The 15,980-nt window shown below is 37.5% G+C and overlaps 1 long non-coding RNA gene across 3 annotated transcripts in view; it reads right to left on the minus strand.

Annotated features, from left to right (window-relative positions):
* Positions 1 to 15,980, minus strand: part of Gm31711 — a 109,789-nt gene that overhangs the window by 57,495 nt on the left and 36,314 nt on the right. For 2 of the 3 annotated variants that reach the window (XR_382100.2, XR_873146.1), the window contains exons 4-6: positions 14,768 to 14,847; positions 9,204 to 9,275; positions 5,024 to 5,324 (exon numbers count right to left, since the gene is read on the minus strand). This is a non-coding gene — a long non-coding RNA (predicted gene, 31711). Of the gene's footprint in view, positions 1 to 2,745; positions 2,826 to 4,406; positions 5,325 to 9,203; positions 9,276 to 14,767; positions 14,848 to 15,980 lie in introns of those variants that run through there. The other variant, XR_382099.2, reaches the window with a different exon arrangement.

Here is a 15,980-nt window from a genome sequence, read left to right on the forward strand (position 1 = left end):
AAAAGAAGTCATGTCATAACTATTTATGGATTATGACTAGGAAACTAATATTAGCCTAGATAATTCTATGGGCTACTCCTACCTGTTGACATGCTCGAGCCACCTTGACTTTTGTGGCTCTGCCCTATCTCCCACTAGCTCCAGAGAAGAAGGAATATTTTTAAAGGATCTTTTTAAGATTTTAGAAGAGTACACACATACTAAAGAAGGAAGTCACAAAAGGGGGTGACTGTACTAAATCCATTATTTTCTATGACAGAAATTTTAATAAGAATTACAGGTTTTTTTTGGTGGGGGGGATCTGGATTTGAACTTGCTGAGTTCAAGTTGCTTGAAAGAAACCTTTCTGTCTACTACCAGGCTGTAATGAGTACCCCTTGTTTTCTGGTTCCTTTCATTTGAAACAAATTCAGGCCCAGGAGGAAGTTTTGTCTTTATGGCAAGTTTGAGGGAATTTATTATAGAATTTAGTCTTTGTTGCTAATCTTGCTTCATTTCACAAGAAATCCTTCCTTGAAAAGATGCTTACCCTTCTTCCCCTTTTAGAAAGGACACCTCTCCTTCTCCCTCCTCGCTCTCCTTGCGTCTTCATATTCTCTTACTCTTTCCTCCTCCTTTCTTCCTGGTCCTCTCTCCTTGATTCCCTTCCACACCTTTTGATCTTTCCTCCTTTCTCCTCTCTCCTTTCCTCCCTCCATCTTCCTCCTCTTCCTTTCTACCTCCTTCTCTCTCTCCCACCTCTCTTTTCCTCTTCTTGCTCTCTTCCTTTTCTCTTTCACTTGTTCTTTTCTTCTCTCTGCTCTTCCCCTCTAGCTACCTGATCTTCCCTTCTCTTTACCTAGATTCTTCTCTTTCTTTATTCTCTTTCTACACTTTACTGAACAAGCAAGGTGGCCCTTTGTTCTGGAATGTTTATAGCCTATAGGCATTTGAAGGCCTCACGGGTAAGTCCTCAGCTAAGACTTCTCATTTGCTGGACTGCTTTTTATCAAGTTAGAGATCCTGTTTGAGAAAGTTCTAGAAGGAAGTATGCTCTTGATATCTGGCAAGGAATTTCTGCTGAACTTGAAAATGAACATACACCACTCCCAGTGGCTCTCCAGGGAATACTGGAAGGCTTTAAAAGCTGCCACTTTAAGAGATTGTAAAGGGGTTCATTAGGAGAAGGCTCCAGACCTATGCTACATAAAGTCCGAAGGCTGAATGTTCACAGCAGGAGTGTCCTTGGTCAGAAAGTGAAGTCAACCCAGTGCCACCTCTGGGTTTGAAGTATTGCAAATATCTCTCAAATTATTCACATGCCAGAGACACCCGGAGGTAAGATCAAATTCCCAAAGCAGACAATCAGGTCTTTTTTAAAGGACAATAACATTAGAACAACCAGCATTTGTTAGGTACCTATGCATCAATGTAACAAAAGACTTAAACCTGTTAAAAAGCAAAACAAACAAAACAGAAAAAGAGTAGGTACGGAATTTCCCCAAACTCATCTCCAAAATATTCATATGTGAATTTTATCACATTCTCTTAAAATATTTTATGTTATTAGTTATTTTATTCATTTACATTTCAATGTCCTTATGTAGGTCTCCAGCAGGTGTGCCCCAGATTAAAGGTTTCCTTCTAGGTTCCCCCTCTGTAAACCCCCTATCCCATCCCCCTCCCCCTGCTTCTATGAGGGAGCTCTCCCACCCACCAACCCACTCCAGCCTCACTGTCCTAGCATTATCTTACCTTGAGGCATCAAGTCTCCACAAAACCAAGGGCCAGATAAGGCAATCCTTTGCTACATAAGCAACTGGAGCCTTGAGTCCCTCCATGTGTACTCTTTGTTGGTAGTTTAGTCTCTGGGAGCTCTGGGGACTCTGATTGGTTGATATTGTTGTTCTTCCTACGGGGTTCACCTCCTTTAGTCCTTCCCCTAACTCCTCCAAAACTCATCTCCAAAAAATTCATATGTGGATTTTATCACATTCAATACATCAGAAGGCCCTCTGTTATACAGGATAGAAGATTGGCTCAGGATAACAGTGGGAAATGATGGCGCAGAGATTTGAAACATGTATCTTCTACCCTGTCTCTCCCATTGTATGAGCAAAGAAATGCCACCTTGAAGCTATGACTTCACAAAATTGCCAGGGCCTAACTCACTTCTGCATAGAAAGGCTGCTCCCCATTTGAAAGAGGTGTTGGCTGAAAATGTTTAAAATAAAGAGCAGGGTTTTTAGTTTTTTTTTTATCCTCATCCTTTTGATGTATAACATCTTGTGTGTGCATATGTACATGTAATTATGCCATCACACAGCAAGACTCTATACCATATCATTTCCTCTGGAAAGCCCACTGTAACCTGCCTGCAGATTGGCTAGCCCTGGTCTAAGGGGACAATCCTTTTATAGGGACAGCTTGGTCTTAAGGGATCCACACGCCCCAAGTCAGCTCCAGTTTTGAAACTCTGACAATCTCTGTGCAGAATTTAACAACTGATAAGGAGACTCCCAATAACCCTGCCATCTAACTAGACATTTTTTTCCCCTGATAGCATTAAGAGTGACACAGCCAGCCAAGTAGGATTCAGACCTCAGCAGTCTATGACACAAGGACTTTGTTATGAAAAGGGGCTTAAGCGTTCTGCAGGGGATGGAAACCAGAACCCTGATGGCATGTCACCCAGTGTCTTTAAAGGTGAAAGGTTTGGTAGGGTGGCTAGCAGGCATGATGAGGTATGTATCAGCTTAAGAGTACCTTTTCAGGCTAGGAGGCTGGCCTTCCACAGACACTGTGTTCTTGTCTCTGTTCCCAGTGCATAGTGTATGTTTCTAATGCTACAAAAAAAAAAATAATTAAAGCCAAAATACAAAAATAGAAAACTATGAACCTCACACTTACATGATATCTTAGTCTTTAACTTGCTTGGTCATAGTTATCCCAAGACATTTTTGAGACTATTTTGAAAGACATTGTTTCTCAAATTTCATTCTCATATATAAGAGCTTGTATATAAGACAAATTTGTATATAAGAAGGCTACTGATTTTTGTGTATGAATTTTGTATATAAATAATTTGCTGAATGTGTTTATCAGCTGTAGTAGTTTCTTTTTAGAATTTCTAAGGTCATTTACATATACAATCATCTTTTTCAAATAAAGACACTTTGTCTTCTTACTTGTATTTTCTTTATCTCTTTCAGATGTTTCATTGATCTAGTTATACTTCAGGTTCTATATTGAATAGGTATGAAAAGAATGCATAACCTTCTATTGTTCCTGATTTTAGTGTAAATGCTTTGACTCTCTTTCCATTTAAGTTGATGTTGGCTATGGGCTTGCTGTGAACTGCCTTTATTTTGCTGTGGTATTTCCCTTGTATCCATAATATCACCAAGACTTCTATCATGAAGCTGTATTAGGTTTTTGATAAGATCATTTCTGTATCAAATGAGATGCTTATATGGTTTCTGCCTTTTAGTCTGTCTTTATGGTGGATTTCATTTATCAATTTACTTATGTTGAACTATTTCTACATCTCTGGGATGAAGCCTACTTGATTATGGGGGATGATCTTTTTCATATGTTCTTAGATTTGGTTTGCAAGTATGTTCCTGAGAATTTTTGCATTCATAATAAAAATGGACTGTTATTCTCTTTCTCTTTTGGGGGGGTCTGTATGTGGCTTATTTATTAGGTTAATTGTGACCTTGTAAAATGAATTGGACTTTTGTTCCCCCTATTTCTGTTTTGTGGAATAATTTGAAGAGTATTGACATTAACTCTTCTTTGAAATTCTGGTAGAATTTTTCATTTAAAATAACTGGCATTTTTTTTTTCTTGTTAGAGGCTTCTGGTTAACTGCTTCTATTTCACTATGGTTGTAAATCTGTTTAAATGGCTTAACTGATCTTGATTTAACTTTTATAGGTGATATATATGGTATGATTTTTAAAAAATTTTTAGATATGACATGTTTTTGACTGTATATCAATTTCTTTTTTTTTTTCTTTTTGCACTGTTCAAGGTTTATTTGGTGATTTCATTGTCATGACACTTGAGTGGTTGGTTCCATCATCAATATGCAGATCTTACATTTTACATACCATTGCAATGTATACTACAGACACACACACATATGTGTAATATCTTACAGAACATTTATGCATAAGATATGCATAATGGACTTAAACACTGGAGCCAGATAATGATTAACTAGGAACTCATCGGCCTAGGCATGTTTGGTGAGGGTGTGCAGCACAGCAAAGCAGCAGGCTTATAAGGTAATTAAAGACTGCATACAGTTGGCAGTGGGTTTTTGAGACAGTGGGACTGCCACACTAACCAGGTTACCACTACACAAGTACTAGTTGACAGCAGGGTAGAGCTGAGGGAACTGATATTTTCACCCACATTACCTTAGCACAATTGTACCAACCACAGCTCAGATGAGAAGGAACGTGTGTGGTCTCCATAGAACCCTTGCTGCAGCCTGGACAGTGAAGTGCTAGGACACTGAGCAAACTTTAGAACTGCAGCTCCTTTTGGATTCCCCAGAGGGAGTCTGCACTCTTCTTCAGGCAGGCCTCTTCCTCAGGAGTCAGTGTCACCTTCACAACATCTGAAATTCCATTTTGTCCCAGGTACTTGGGACACTGAGGAAGACATCATTATTGATTTCATAGAGACTCTTAATCATGGTGGAAATGGGATGTACCTGCCTGGTATGTTAGGGTCTTATTTTCCATTGGACTTGGCCTCAGGTTTTCTAGGGAGAGAATATCTATGGTGTTTGTGGGTGAGACAAAGGAATGGGATAAGAATAGGAGAGGATCTGCTTCGTTGCCTGCAATAGGGGCAGAAGGAAAGAGAGGCAGCAGCGGGTGATCACTATCAAACTGGGGTTAAGAACAGGGAGTTGGAATTGGAAGGTGGAAAGGAGAATGAAAATAACTTGTATGGGTCTCTGCTCAATGTAGCCAGGGGGTATCCTGGGAGAGACTGCACATTGGAAAAATGAGGCAGCAGAAAGGGATATGAATTAAGTTTCAAAATTTAGGGACCAATCAATAAATTAGTGCATGCATTTACAAGCTCACACACATACTCATTGTGAAAGCTAGTGCTAGGTGCTCAGATCACAGGGTACTCTGATCAGCAGCAGGAGTGCAGCTCTTGATATACCATGGTTATTTAAAAAGAAGTCTGTCCACATGTCCCTCTGGCTTCTTGATTGGCTGATTGCTATACCTTTCTCCACTCTCATAGTGAGATGCTCACCAGAGAAGAAACCCATGGCAGCACCTGACACTGGATCTGTGACCTCCAAATGAAAGCTAAAAAACAAACAAGCGAAACAAATCAAAATGAGCCAAAAACCTCCTTAAAAAAAAAAAAAGTCTCCAAGGCTATGACAAGCATGGGTACTTCATAGATCTGTCTTTTCTAGACCAATCAGCCAAGCACATATAACATCATTTTTCCTTCATTCTAAAAGACTTAACTGCAAGATACATGTAACGCACAGTTTTAATACCATCTATCAAATTGGTATCTTTTATGCCCAGAGTGCAGATGCTACTTAGGTTAAAATAAACTAGTCTGAAAAAGTATATAATATCAAGCGAAATAAACATGTGGTCATAATTGATTTTTGAGGTAGAAAACACACATTATAAGATCAGGGGCACTGACGTTTGAATTTCTGCCCTACTGCTTACTGACCTTGGGAAAGTTGCTGATTTTTTAAGGTCTCAAATTTCTTGTAACTGAAGATACGGATCTGTGTCATAGGGTTGCGGTAAGACTTCAGTGAGACAATGTGTATAAGCTGTTTAGCACGTGGTGAGTGCTCATTGAATGTTTATTGCTTTTATTAGGAATGCTGTATAACTAGGTAGCATAAAATATTGATTTGGATCCTTGCTATTTTTGGGAACCATGCAAGGTTCTAAAAATACAAAGATATTCTCATTTATTTAAGAGAGATGTTCATCAGGTACCATTTTTCTGATACTAGTCTGGCCAACCCAAAACAAACTTAATGATATGGTTTGGAGATATTTTCTTGTTTGCTTCATTATGCTTTGGCTGGGCATGTTTTAACTTATATGTTTCTTACTTATATATTGTGATATCTAATTTTATATTTTATGGGTTTTTGTGTATGTGAGTGTGTGTCCCTGGGTCTGTCTGTGTTTCTGGAGCTTTTTCTTTGACTTTTTTTCTTTTCTTTTTTCCTTTTTTTTTTTTTTGTTTGTTTTTGGTTTGTTTGTTTTTCTCCTTCCTTTCTTCCTTCCTTCCTTCCTTCCTTCCTTCCTTCCTTCCTTCCTTTCTTTCTTTCTTTCTTTTTTTGGTTTTTATTTTCAAGACAGGTAGCCTTGGCTGTCCTGGAACTCACTCTGTAGACCAGGCCGGCCTTGAACTCAGAAATCCACCGGCCTCTGCCTCCCAAGTGCTGGGATTAAAGGTATGCACCACCACTGCCCAGCTGTTTGTCTTTATTCTTTATTTTAGCTACCTGATTTTTTAAAAATGGGTGTGTGTGTGATTGAAAGGAGAGGAGAGGAGAGGAAGAGAGAGAGAGAGAGAGAGAGAGAGAGAGAGAGAGAGAGAGAGAGAGAGAGAGTTGGGCAAGAGGTAGGGAGGCTCTGAGAGGAGTTTGGGAAATGATGACCAGAATATAGTGTATAAAATCAATTTTCAATAAAAACAAAGACTAAAATGAAGGAAGTTAGGGTAGGATAAATTAGTCTTAGAAGGGAAGGGACTCTTCATGGATGAACAAGATACTTAATATAGTTAGTCAAAACAGTGTGAATGTTGCACATGGAGAGGCAGCATGTAAGAGGCATGATAATGAAACATAAGTCATACCATGTATGCATAGTACCATATAATAGCATGGTATATGGCCAGGCAGATGAAGAGCTATAGGAAGGGTGAAGTGAGAGAGGATCGTGAGTGTGGGTAAAGACTTAAACTTAGGACATAAGTTGGAGGTATTTCATTCAGATCTATGTCTTAGTTGGCATTGCCTAGTGTGGAGAATATTATCTAGTATATTAGGGAGAAAGACCTCTTGAGAAGTGATGTAAAAGAGAGGAACTATACTCACAGCCTATATAAATGCAGTGGTCTCTAGATGATTTTAGAAAGTAAGCTTGTTCATTAGTTGATTACAAGAGATGAGCAAGTCAGAGGGTAAATTCAAAGCACTTATCTTTAATGATCATATTTGCTGTCCAAATAATCAACACTGTCGAGAGTAGATACGAGGGAAGAAAATACTGAGTCCTGAAAGTGTCAGGCTATAGTTAATGTCAGTTCTCACTAGTTAAAATATTTATGAATCATTTGTGATTCATAACAAAAATCAAATGGTGAAGTATGACATTAGACATAACATATGGGTTAACATGGGTGACCTGTGGCTGGCCCAGGGCTCGGGCTGCTGGGCCAAGTTGGACAGGAAGTTTGACTACACACATTGGACTGTGAGAAGCCGCAGGACCCATAGCCTGGGACAGAAAGGGAAAGGGCTAGAGGAGAGAGCCCTGGCTGGTTCCGGCTAGGAGGAGAGTGTCCCTGGCTTACTCTGTAGAGTGGCTTGGCTTGGTGGAGACTATGTTGGCTGAGAACACAGAGAGGCTGCGTGTGGGAGATTGGGCACTGCTCTTTAGAGGAAGATCTGCTCCAAGAGACAGTCCATGGTTTTAAAGCATTTATTGCTATGGTCGAGAGTTGTGATGAGTGAAACTGTACCCCACTTTCTCAGGGCAGGCCGGAGGTTAAATACTTTTTGCAGGGAGCAGTCTCTGGGAAGGAGAGCTTAATTGACAAAGCCCTTCAGACCTTTAGGGAGCTCATTAACACAGAGATTTGTCTTGAGTTCACTTGAGCTGTAGTCACATCCTCTACCTGTGGAGGTGTGTGGGGAATTGCCCTATGTGAGGGATGGCCACAGAACTATGGAGAGCTGGGGCCTCGTGTCAGGAGCCCAGTGTCTGGGAACGTGGCAAAGAACACCAGCTAGGTCTCCAGGGTTTAAACATAGCTCAACCAGAAAACGGGCTGTCTCTCACAGTCCCACAATAGCATATTAAAAGAATTTCATTGATTACTTCCAAATATGTGCCTTTATAGGGCCATGGTGTTCATTGTTGTGGATCACAGTCATGTAAGATTCCTAAATCCTTTTTTCCTTTAGTGGCTTGCATACTGCCTTCGGATACTGTGAAAGCTCGTCTTCAGAGAATAGGCTTTGTGTTTTCTGCCTCATAGGACGATTGTTTTCTTACATGTACAGAACCTTTTCAGTTTTATGAGGAAATTATCAGTTGTTGGCCTTACTTCTTGTGTGAATAAAGTCGTGTTCATAAAATGGGAAAAGATTTCAACTTTCAAGTTTCACATTGGGGACTTTGATCCATTTAGAGTTAAAATTTATTAAGTATGATAGATAGATGGAGGTCTAATAGATAAGTGTCAAACCTATCTATTATAATATTATATAATAATATAATACTATATAATATTATAATGATGATATAATAATATGATATCACATAATAATATATAACAATTATATATTATATATCATATATAATACATGATATATCATGTATAATATATGATAGGTAAGATGCACCATGCAATTACAATAATATGGCTGTGTAAAACAAGACCTGAATGATGATACCACACATTAACATCCCTAAATGGTAGATGGGGAAAATGAACTGGCCTCCACATCTAGAAGAAAAGCAGTTAATGACTGTTGAGAGGTGAGACCTAGTTTTCCCTTGCAATGAGCCTCCTACATTCTTGTTCAATATCAAATAGTTATTTAAAAACATATACAGGTTAAAAACATTAAATGGACTCAATCAACTGTTGTATGTATATAATAATAATAATAATAATAATAATAATAATAATAATAGAGTAAGAGACGATAAATTTGAGAGGAAGCAGGGAAGACACAAAAGGGACTGGAGTGAAGAGAGAGGGAGAAAATTATGTCATTATATTTTAATTTAAAATAATAGAATAAAAAGGACTTGCAAGGAAAAGTATTCAGACTGTGCCTCTACTTCAGAAAGCCAACATGATCATAAGCCCCCAACATTTAAGCTAGTACTCTCCAAAGCAAGGCAAACTTAGTGTCTTTAGGACTAAGGGCCATGTTTATGGAGCCAATTCTTATATTGTACCTTTGTATGTTTCTGTCGCTCCAACTCAAGTTGTCAGGTCTGTATAACAAGCACTTATACCCAATGAGGCACCTGTAGGCACAAGATATTTTATTGTGAAGAAATACTGGATTTTGCTAAATGTCTTTTCAGGATGTATCATTATGACTATGTGATTTCAGTACTTGATTATACTTACTTGATATGCTGTAAGTATTGGTTTGTATTTGTTGAACTGTATCTGTGTCTGTTAGATGAATCCATTATAATCTCATTGAATGATATTTTAATATATTTTTAAAATTTGATTTATTGAAGGTTTTTTTTTAAATCTATGTTCTTCAAGGAAATTGACCTTATGTAATTTTCTTAATTGTTTTGTGTATTTGTGTGGATAGCATTGACTTCAAAAATGAGGCTGATAGTATATATTTTATTTTCATTTTAAGAAATAGTTTGGGGATCATTGATGTTAACACATATTTAAAAATTTGGTAGAAATTAACCTCTAAAGAAGTAAGCTTTGTCAGATATTTATAATTTAGCAAGATCTTCTCTAGGAAAAATTTGTTTAGTGGTATCCTGTTGTCCACATGCAGTATAAAAATGCCCATTTCTGGGATGTCACCAGTAATACTGAGCTGTGGCTTTAAGAATCTCTTCCCTAAACTCACTAGCTCTAACTTTTCATCTTAGCAGTTGTCGTCATGTTCCTGTCCACTGTTATCTAGCTTCTTACCAATTCTCTCTTTGGTCCTAGTTCCAACATTTTGACCAAGGTAGAAAATGTCAAGGGTCTCTTCCTATGTAAGATTTAAAAGTCATTTTTGGCAGAAAATTATACTTGACTGTTTTTCATCTCCTTCCTCAAATGATTCTTTCTTTTGCTTTACTATCCTGCCTCCCCTCTATTTTGTAATTATGTCTAAAATTTATGGGTAAGAATTACAAGTCTAACTGATGCCAAGTCCTGTGGATTTTGGCTCCTTCTTATGACTAGTATATTTCAATCAGTGAAATCAAAAGTCATAGTTTTTCTCTTTTAGTAACTCTCAAGAGATTCTAACAACATCCTTGACAACAAATTTAAAATAGTTATCATCAGGTAATTCAAGTTTCCTTCCTTTGTTTATAAAATTAAATATAGAAATCCCTCTAAAATTATGAATACAAATATATGTATATACATATATGTATGTAACACCAATTAAAGCAAAAGTAGAGAGAGAGACCAAGATGGTACAGGGAACATTTATAGCAAGAAAAAGAAACTGGAGGAAATGGTCTAATATATTAGAATTTTCAAGAAAAATCTTAAAAAGTTATAAGGACATAAAAACAATACTAAGACAAAATAAAAAGTATAGGCTTAGACCTAACATTTAAAGTTATATTAAAATAACAGTGAATTCAAATACTGGTATTTGACATGTAATAATTCTTTGAAGAAACATAGGAATTCAGTTTATCGAGGATAGGATACCCTAAGAATGCCAGTGACTGGTTATTTATTTTATTCTTTGCTGTTGTGATACCTGCTCTGTCCACAATATTTTGTTCTGTAGCTTCAGATTCTTAGAACTCAGAGTCTAGCAGAGTAATAGTGACCAGCAAATCATCTCATTTCTAGGCAATACAGAAATGGCAGCAAAGGAAAGATGTGCATTCTCCCCCTCCCCCAAAAGGCAGATAACTTCCAGGAGAAAAGGACTGAGTGTGACACAAGTGGTCTGAAATTTGGCTGGCCAGATCAAGTTCATATCTGTTGACAGGTCTGCTTTAGGGAAAGGGCAACAGCAATCATAAAATACAGCCTCCAAAGAGCATTCCAGAACAGATATTCAGAATGCTAGGGGCATCTGGATACTTCACACATTCTGTGATGTGACTATCAGGAATGAGTTCATGACTAAAGATATTTGAGTAAATGCCAAGTTGATAGAATTGTTGGATAGGCAGGAATTTTCACTATATTGTTGAGGTTACTAAAATCAGAGACACATTCTTTTTCTAGTCTGCATAGTGAAATACAAAAGAAAAGAGTATGTAAGAAACATATCAGTTGACCTTGTAGGTGTGTTAAAGTTACCAAAAAGGAGAATTAACTGAAATTCTATATCTAAGACTCCCATAAAATTTTTTTAAAAAGTTCTACATAGAACTGAGAACCAATCAAGCAGTCAGTCAATCAAGATTTATTGATTATCCATAATGTTTTTCTCCCAGTACTAAATTGGGCATTCGAAAGAATTTCAAAATGGAAAGATAAACTCTTTAATTTTTGAAGCAAAAACTATAGCAAAGGAGCCAAGTGATATGTGGCAGATTTATAAAATAAGAACATATTTTATTTAAGTGCTAAATTGCACGGTGAAAATTGTCAGTCACATACATACCCAAAGAAGCAGGTTGCTCACTGAGCAGCTGATAACAAGATTTGAAGAGAAGGCTGGACTTGAGAGAACTCTGAGAAAGGAAGCTGTTCCACATAAAGAAAATACATCCTGCAGAAGATGGCCTAGTCGGCCATCACTGGGAAGAGAGGCCCCTTGGTCTTGCAAACTTTATATGCCCCAGTACAGGGGAACACCAGGGCCAAGAAGTGGGAGTGGGTGGGTAGGGGAGCAGAGTAGGGGGAGGGTATAGGGAACTTTCAGGATCGTATTTGAAATGTAAATAAAGAAAATATATAATTAAAAGAATCATGAAGAGAAAAAAGAAATAAGAAAAGAAAAGAAGAGAAGAGAAGAGAAGAGAAGAGAAAAGAAAAGAAAAGAAAAGAAAAGAAAAGAAAAGAAAAGAAAAGAAAAGAAAAGAAAAGAAAAGAAAAAGACAGCCTGGATAAGGAGCAGTATTTTACAGCCAAATTATTATTCTTCAAATACTTTTAGTTCAAAAAATTTATTGTTGGAGAGCTCTGTGGCCTCAAAATCAAGTATCTCTAGAACATGGCAAAGAAATCTAGCCTGAGTAAGCAGGACACAGCAAACCAATCCATTTCCTGGGACAGAGTGGCAAGCTTCTTTAATGAATATTTAGAAAAATTTAATGTGGAAATGATATTCACTGTGCACCAGATAATGGATTCTGGTGTTGGAAATGGTCAGAGATCAGAAAAGGCAGGAAAGTACTACAGAGAAAAGAAAAAGAAGGAAAAGACATGGTAAATCACTAAAAAGGCAAAGTGCCTGAGCATGATCCATGAAGAAGGGGGGGCGGGCAGGGGGCAGTGAATAAGGGTAGCACATGGCTTTATGACTGAGCACTCAGAGTTCTATATGTAAGATAGACTTATCCTTATAAGATTAGTGCAGTGCCATGAATGTAAGAAAATCTAACTGCTAACAAGAAGTCACTGATCTGTGGACAAATAAATCAGTTATATTGCACAAACATATTTCATTGTCTTTAACATATATATATACATATATATATATGCACATACATACATATATACATACGTGTGTGTGTGTGTGTGTGTGTGTGTGTGTGTGTGTGTGTGTGTGTGTGATGCATTAAAGTTTAGATGAGTAGAACAATGTAGCAAAAATAGTTTGGGACCATAGCAAAGATCCTAAACTTAAAAATATGGAAAATTATTTAGAATGAGAGTTAAGCCAAACTGAAAATATAGCTCAGGAGCTGAAGTTCTCTCATACTGTTGACCTTGTGAAGCCACGTCAGTCCAGGAGGAACACTTGCTGATCCGAACTTAATATGTCAATGGCCACGTATACCCTATTTCTATTTGTACAAGTATTTATTTCCATTTTATATATTTTAATAATAAAAGAGTAAATATACCTAGTCTATCATATATTCCACAAAAAGATATGCATAAAACATTCTTAATTTGTAACTGCTCGGTTTTCTTATTTTTATAATGTGGGGACACACACCAAAATACAAACAGGAAGTGTCTCTACCGTCTTGGCGGAGCCATTGATATATAAAGGAAAGGTTTGGTGGATACTGGGTATATGCCATCATTTTGGCTTTCTAACCCCTTTGAGAGATCCCTGGTTCCATGAAGAGGGATCTTTCTTACATTAGAATGAGGGATGGCATTCCCCTCTCTTACTCTAGAAGTTAGTTAACCCTCATGATATCATGGTCCTAAGCGCAGTAACCAATTCAGGAATTGTGCTTTTGTAAATAGCCATATTTAATGTCTATGGTTGACTATCTGGGACAAGAACAGTGCAGGCTGAATCTTTCCATGGTTACAGGAAACATCAGGAGACTTTACTGTGGTGTAGTGACTGACTTTGGCTCTAGTTACTGCATCCAACTTACTTAGTGTTTTGCTTTTATATCTATTCCCTAATCTTTTCACCATTATTGGAAGGTTTATTATATATGTTCACTAAAACTGTTTCTTAAAATGCCCAGTGCTATTTTCTGTATGAAACAGAGTTGTAGTGTTTAAAAATGCAGGATATGTTCTCATTCTTGAAGTTTTTTGGAGTTTATTTGGAGTTTTAGACACCATTCTCCCCAGCAAGAACACAGTGGAGTTTGTGATTTTGAGATATATCCACACAGGCTTATAACAGCACAAATCTCAACCCTCTCTAGTTTTTGAAATGGACTAAGCTGCCACTTCTTTGTGTGCAGACAGGAATCTTGTCACCAGTGTGGTTATGACACTGCAAATTTGCACAGGAATGGTCCAACAAAAAACTCTTCACTATTTTTATCCACAATGGAATGTAGCTCAGTGACAAATATATAAGAAGACTGTGTATTAGGAAGGAAGATGACTCCTCTCCGCCGTCAAGGACCATCTGTCTATTCACTTGTTTGTTCATTCTTGCAGTAAATATTTATTGGAAAGTTGCCTACTAGGTAAAGGGACACATTCCTGGACTTAATGAGCATGTGGTCTGGTCAGTAAGATCACAAGGAAAGCAGATACTTCTCATACAGTATGGTCACTGATGTAATACATTGAAAGCAGAGTAAAGTACAAAGGGGAAGGAAAGTAGAATTTCAGAGTCTATTGCCATTTCAAAATAAAGGACTACCACTTTGTCTTGCAGATTGATTAAGAACTGGCAGAATATTCCAGGCTGAGTGAAAGGGACATACAAAGGCCCAGCTGTATGAGGAGAACATGTGGTATTCAGAAAGTGGAAGTTAGACATGAGGGTTTGGCTTCTGCATTACAGATACATCTGAGACTGAGGGACTTTTGACGTTTCCAGCTTCTTTTACATTTTGGTACCACGTGCTTCCTTTGCTAGATAGTTCCAGCCTTACATTCTGAAGTATGTGCCTTGTACTGAACGCCTCCTGGCAAATCATCAATGCAGAAGTTTAGTTACACTGACATTTGTCCTATGTGGCCAAGGGTTACAAAGATGTTTTGGGTTTTCTAGTGGGAGTTTCATTTGCCTTTTGCCTTTTTATGTGGTCAACACTATTGTTCTTCTGAAGTCTTTTCTGAACCTGTCCTTTCATCATCTTGTAGACAGTTCCTCAGTCTTAGCTCCATGGAGAGTTGACTATCAGCTTCCTACACTGCAGTCAGTGTATTGCCAAAGCCACAAATTAATGGGGAGGGGGGAATATAAAGACCTTACCAGAAACTGATCCTATCACTAGGAGCTTGGAACCTTTCACAGTCTGGTTGGGTGGGTAGGGAGCTGTATGGTAGAAGTGCCTGAATGGATAAAGAAAGGCACATGTAAATTTCCTGAGACAGGGAAGACACAAATATATTTGCTTAATAATGGAGATATTATGCAAATAGACAGTTTATTTTTGAAGGTCAAACATTTATGACAGGTCAGCAACAAGAATTATAAACTTTATTTGGAAAATGGGTGACAGCTACATTGACTTACAAAGTTAGTTCATCTTACAATGCAGTCATAGAAGCAAGTTTGGCGAGGGAGAAAAAAGGAAAATGGATGATGGGAACCAAAGGTGACTGGGGATGTGGAGGGAAAGTTCAAGTTTTCTTCATTATCAGTGTTCTTTAAAACAATGTCTGCTTCACTATAACTCATCATTTTGGGCTAATCCTTAAGACTTCTCTGAAGCTTCTTCAGTGACACTGTCTGCTAACTCTAAACATAAACTTACTTCAGAGAGTCCAGTTTCATATCTAGTTATTAAAATATTCACAGCAAAGTCTTTAAAGGAAAAAAAGAAACAAATATACGTTTGAATATATATGTATGTACACACACACGCACACACACACACACACACACACACATTTATTCACTCTAAAAAATTAAAGGATACTCTGGACCTTAAAGTTCTATAATCAAATCCATTGAAGGAAGAAATACTGAAATTGGGTACATGCCATCATGATGGATTATGTTAACCTATCCTAAAGTATTGTCCTAAAGAAGATACTGGAAAAATGGATGTCCTGAGGGGATTCAAACAGTAAAGTCACCTGAACATATGTCTAATTTAGGTTAATCCTTTCATTAAGGAAACTGATCTTAATTGAATGAAGTTGACCATGTAAGGTGTTTTGAAGAAGGAAAAGTACATAACTCAATAATAATCAAGGTAGTGGGAGAAGGATAAATCTGAATTAAGTAAACATATAGCAGGTGGATGGGAAAATAAGGATGATGGTAAGAAGTCAATGCCAGAGCAAGTGCTTGTTATCCGGGATAACCCTGGAATACCTAGGAAAACTATATCATTAATCACATGCAGAAAAATAAATTAGATGGGGAAGGTAAATTTCTTTGAATTTCTTTGTAGATAAGATCTTTTTAAAGTAATATGCAGTTTGAATATCACACATTAAGAAAGCAAAAATAGACA

Source organism: Mus musculus, chromosome 13, assembly GCF_000001635.26.
Source record: "Mus musculus strain C57BL/6J chromosome 13, GRCm38.p6 C57BL/6J".
In the NCBI taxonomy this organism is placed as follows: Eukaryota; Metazoa; Chordata; class Mammalia; order Rodentia; family Muridae; genus Mus; species Mus musculus.